This window comes from Mustela nivalis (assembly GCF_964662115.1).
Source record: "Mustela nivalis genome assembly, chromosome: 6".
Lineage (NCBI taxonomy): Eukaryota > Metazoa > Chordata > Mammalia > Carnivora > Mustelidae > Mustela > Mustela nivalis.
Window position 1 is genome coordinate 77,183,647 of NC_139025.1, and position 6,147 is coordinate 77,189,793.

Consider the following 6,147-nt stretch of genomic DNA (forward strand, 5'->3'; position numbering starts at 1 on the left):
GTCATTTGTCAAATGGAAATGATAATAATAGTATCCACTTCCCAGAGTGGCTGTGAGGATTAAATTATTCATTAACTAAGAAGTACTTAACACACAAGTGCTCCCCGCAAATATTAGCTACTGTTAGCTGCTGCTTAATTCTAGATGACTAATGGGAATTAATTAGGAGTGCAGTGGAGTGGAGTGAGGGGAGAGCTTTCTGGGTAGAGGAAACACTGTATTTGCAGTCCATGAGGCAGGAAGGAGGTTCTGGGTATTAGGGGAACTAGTAGGAGCTAAGAATGGCTAGAGAGGTGGGCTGTGCCTGGTCATTCTGGACCTGGTAGATACCGGATTTAGGATTTAGTTTTTATCCTAAAAGCCATGAGAAGCCTCTTGAGGATTTTAAGCAAGGGGAGGACATGAAGCAATTTGCTTTTATAAAGATAAACCCTGCTGCTTTAGGAGAGAATAGTTGGGAGACAGGTGAGAGGAAATGTGGTAGGGAGCGTCAAAGGGGAGGAAATATGATGATACTGAAGACTCTCACTTGTGCCATGGGGTGGATGATGGAGACATTTGTTAAGATGGGGACACTGGGGATGCCTGGGTGGCTCAGTCAGTTAAGCATCTGCCTTACTCTCAGGTTGTGATCCCAAGTCCTGGGATCAAGCCCCAGACTGGGCTCCTCGATCAGCAGGGAGCCTGCTTCTCCCTCTGCCTCCCATTTCCCCTGCTTGTGCTCACCCTCTCTAACAAATAAATAAAATCTTTTAAAAAATGGGGGCACTAGAAGAGGACCAGGTTGGGGAGAGGAGAGGAGAGGTTTCAATATTAAATGTGTGGATAGAACTGACCAGCCAATTACGAAATGGAATTAGGTATTTAGAGAAGTTGGATATATGTGTCCAGGACTTAAGAAAAAAATATGACTTGGTCTTTCTTAACTTGAAAGAATCAAGGTCAAAAAGGAACTTCTCATTCAAGTTAAAACGGACAACTTCAGTTAGTTAGAGATGGAACAGTGATGAACAAATAAATACATCTGGGAAGAGGGGGGGACATTCCCATGGCTATTGATTGACGCTGGAGGGACAATGAATGTAGAAAAGCTGAAGCTCAAGCAAGCATTTCAAAAAGTGACAATTTGGCCTTTTTTTAAAAAAAGATTTTATTTATTTATTTGCCAGAGAGAGAGAGAGAGCGCGCGCGCACAGGCAGGCAGAGTGGCAGCAGAGGCAGAGGAAGAAGCAGGCCGTGGGAAGAAGCCGGATGTGGGACTCGGCAGGGATCATGACCTGAGCCGAAGGCAGCTGCTCAACCAACTGAACCACCCAGGCATCCCGACAATTTGGCCTTTAATAACCGTCACATAAACAGCTTATCAACTTAAGGAATATTTTATTTACTTAAAGAAAGGAAAAAAGGGGGTAAACGGAGAGTTTCTGTGTCTAGTTTTGAAACAAGTTTTTTGCTGCTGGTCAGAACTTACCAACCAAGAACTGTTGCAAGATCTTTTGCAAACTGAAAACTCCCACAGTCTTACATTTTAAGTGGGTATTTGAGGTACTTGAGGTACGATTCTCAAGTCTGAAATGTCTCTATTAATCTTGCTTAAACATTCCAGGTTAAATGAGCAGAGGCTTGTATTTATTGTATAACTTTGAAGTCAGTCTTTTAGAGACTCTTCAGGCATTGCACTAAATCTTTTAGAGATCTTGAGAACAAAGCGCCAACCATAGTGAAAGACATGGATTCATTTAAAGACAGAGAAAGCTGTATAAAATATTGTGTCTGTAAGTGTGTCAGAAAAGATACCTTTTTTATAGAAAATGTCAAACACAAAAAAGTAGAGTATTACAATGAACACCTGTACCCATCACCTAGCTCCAACTGCCATCAATTGTCTGTTTGTAAAAAGATACACTTGAAAAATAATTGTTTTGTTTCTTTTGCAAAAGTAATATTTATTCATTGATGGAAATAAAGAAAATACAGCGTAGGCAGAAGAAAATGTGTACTGATCACAATCACAGTCCTTCTGGTAGGGCTCTCAGTAGTCCAACTGATGCTTTTGAATAATTCAGAAAAAGGTTCCTTTTCCCTCAGCTATGCGGCCCTGTGCATATTATGTATGATAAAAACCGCCAAATATAAAAATATATACCCTTCTGGATTTGTCACATAAATATTAGTGCACATCCATGATTAAACTTCTTAGAATAAATTTTCAGAAGTGAAATTCCTGGGACACATGGCCTGGAAAGTCCCAAGCTTGTTTTATACCTGTCACCAAACTGCCTTCAGTGAGGTTCAATCAGCTCATACCTTGACATGCTTTTGGTCATTTTCCCAAAACCTTCTTAGCATTAAACGTGATGATGAAAGGAATGGATTTATATTTTTAAAATAAAAACTCCAACACTTCCTCACTTTGAGTATTGAAAAATAGTACCCCATGTTGCTTTGTGTGGGTTTCTTTTTGAGTGGCAAAGTGAAAAGTGTTTTTATACGTATATTTGTCATTCTTTCTGAATTTCCCACACGTATCATTTAACCTTTAGCGCTTTTCTACTGGTCTATTATTCTGATTTGAGAAATCTCTTTGGATAAAAGCTGAATATATGTGTTGTACTTACTCAGACACTACTAAATGTATAAAAAGGCAATTTTTAAGAAATTTTAAAGAAGCAATGTATGCCATATTTAAAGAGATGTTTGTATTTCTTTATTTGTTGGCAATGAATATCTTGAGGGAGGAGTCATATATTAGATTGAACCATGTGAAATTGCCAACCCTATGTGGTAGTGATTCTCAAATTGTGGTCTGGGATACCAGAAGGGTCTCAATTCTGTTTTGGGGGGACCATAAGGTCAAAAGTATTTTCACAATAGTGTTAAGATACTATTAGTGCTTTCACTTTCATTTTCTTAACAAATGTTCAGTGGAATTTTCCAGAGGCTGTGTGATGTGATGTGTGATATTCTAACAAACTGAATGTAGAAGCAGAGGAGAATCTATTTGTCTTGTATTAAGACAGACATTGAGGAGATTTGCAAAAAAAAAAAATGTAAAACAATGTCACTCTTTGTTTTGGTTTGGGAAAATAGAATTGTTTTTCATAAAAATATATTATTTGTATTAAAATGCAATGGGTTTATTATTTCTAAATGATGTAATATTTATTTTTTCAGCTTTTTAACATTTATTTTATTTTTTAGGATTGTATTTATTTATTTGAGAGAGAGCGAGCAAGGGGAAGGGCAAAGGAAGAGGGATAAGCAGACTCCATGCTGAGTGCAGAGCCTGACGTGGGGCTTGATCCCACCACCCGGAGATCATGACCTGAGTGGAAATCAAGAGTCAGATGCTTAACCAACTCAGCCATACAGGCACCCCCATTTTTTGGTTTTTGTTTTAATTTAGATTTCAGTGAATGTCAATAGATGTAATCTACATAAACAAAAGCTCTTTAAGGCCCTCAATTTTTAAGTGTGAAGGGGTTTTGAGAACTTCTGCCTTGTGACATCTGAACAAACTGGCCTTTTGTTTCAGAGACAGAGCACGAGATGTGAAATACTTCCCTGGGAACTAAATGAGTTTAATTATGGGATTGGCTGTTGTGGGTTTCGTCTGATTCTGAGTGTCAGAGGCATTTGAGTGTTCTTTAATATATATATTTTGGTTGAGAGAATATGGACCCCTCTGCTGCATGGAACACACAGCAAAGACCCCTGTTTCCTGGACCTAAAGGTGGTGCTATAGAAGAGCAATAATAATGAGAAAATTAGTTGATTGGAGATATTAATATTTTCACCCCAACCACAAAAGTGGTAAAACACAACGATGGGTTCCTTTCTTGCCTTTGTCCCAGTCAAAATAAAAATACAGATTTATCTAAGGTTATATGAGTAAGAAGAGTTTGTTCTTCCTGAATTGTACTAGGAGATGCACAATTTAAAGAGGAAAAAGGAAAAACTCCTTTGGGAGCAGAGTTCCAGGAACCTCAAAGTCTTCACTTAGGTTTACTTAGAAATGAATTAACCTAATAAGAAACAGGCAGGGTCTAAATGAGGAATCTTTAAAACTTTACATGAAAGAACAGGAGAATAAATGAAAAGGCATATCATGTTGCTGGATTAGAGAATGGAACGTTATTTAAAATGTTTATTTAAAAAAAAAGATTTTCTATTTATTTATTTGAGAAAAAGAGTGTGAGAGAGAGAGAGAGTACAAGCAGGGGTGAAGGGCAGAGGGAGAGGGAGAAGCAGACTGCCCTCTGAGCAGACTCCAACGCAGTGCTTGATCTCAGGATCCTTAGATCTTGACCTGAGCTGAAGGCAGACACTCGACTGGACTCAACCACCTACATGCCTTGAAAATGCCTATTCTCTCCAAATCACATTTTGGGTGAAACACAATACCAATCAAAATTTGCATACCGGGCGCCTGGGTGGCTCAGTGGGTTAAGCCACTGCCTTCGGCTCAGGTCACGATCTCAGGGTCCTGGGATCGAGTCCCGCATCGGGCTCTCTGCTCAGCAGGGAGCCTGCTTCCCTCTCTCTCTCTCTGCCTGCCTCTCCGTCTACTTGTAATTTCTCTCTGTCAAATAAATAAATAAATAATCTAAAAAGAATTAAAAAAAAATTTGCATACCTTCTAAACCAGCAATGTACTGTTTAGAAAATCAAACCCTCCTGATGTTAAGCTTATCATTACTCTTAAAATCTTAGTTCTTGTTTCATTTTTTAAAAAAGATTTTATTTATTTATTTGACAGAGAGAGAGAGAGAGAGAGAGAGAGAGAGAGATCACAAGTAGGCAGGGAGGCAGGCAGAGAGAGAGGGGGAAGCAGGCTCCCTGCCAAGCAGAGAGCCTGACACGGGGCTCGATCCCAGGACCCTGAGACCATGACCTGAGCCAAAGACAGAGGCTTAACCCACTGAGCCACCCAGGCACCTCCTTATTTTACTTTTTATTTCTTTTTTTTTCTCTAATACCCAGATGTCCATATTGAAGGTATTTTTGTATAATTGTCTCTCCTGAATGGTGAATAATTTATTTAAAAGGATGCTGCCAACAACAAGGAATTCCTGACTTCAATCCTCCTTCCACTATCTTTCTATCCTCTGGAGCTTGATGGTAATGTCCAAATGTCCTAAGGAACTTGGAAGACTAGAATGTGGCAGCAAAGCACCCAGGTACTGACCGAATGTGGATGTCTCTAATTAGAGTAGTGCTCGAGTGTGTAATCCAAACTAAATGGGTGTTATTATGCAACTAGCTATCCAAGCAATTTCATAAGTGGTGTGGATTTTAAGGGAGATACCCTGTGCTCTATCACACAAAAGCAAAGACCACAAAGTACAGAACCTGCTGTAATATTCTCTTATATGGAAATCACTAACGAGTTCCAGGATGTGAGGAACCAGGCAGTAAGAGATTTGGAAGGCAGAAACTAATGAGAGGCAATGGCACTTTTAATAAATAGATAAATCAGAGGGAAAATGGTAGATTATACTTGTGAGTTTGTCTTGATTCAACCCTATTATGAAAACCTGTTATGACAGACTTCAAACTTCTGACTTAAAAAACAAAATCTTGTGGTAAAACATGGATACAGAAAAGTGCACAAATCACGACTGTACATCACAATGAATTTTCAGAAGTTCAACGGACCTAATGGACCTATGTAATGACTGCCAGATCAAGAAAGACAATGTTACTATACCCCAGATACCTCTCTTGCTTCCCTTTGTAGTTACTACACTACATATACCAAGGATTACCACTATCCTCTTTTTTGTTGTTGTTGTTAAAGGTTTTCTTTATTTATTTGACAGAAAGAAAGATAGGGCACAACAAGAGGAGTGGCAGGCAGAGAGAAAGGAGAAAGGAGGCTCCCTGATCAGAAGGGAGCCCGATGTGGAGCTTGATCCCAGGACCCCAGGATCACAACCGGAGCTGAAGGCATACGCTCAACTGACTGAGCCACCCAGGCGCCCCTCATGATCCTCTTTTCTAACAGAATAGATTATCTTTGCTTATTTTTGAACTTTATATAAAAGGGTTCTACAGTATGAACTCTTCAGTCACTGACTTCTTTTGCTCATCATGTTATATAATTCATCCATATTGTTGTGTGTAGTTGTTCATCAATTTGCTTTG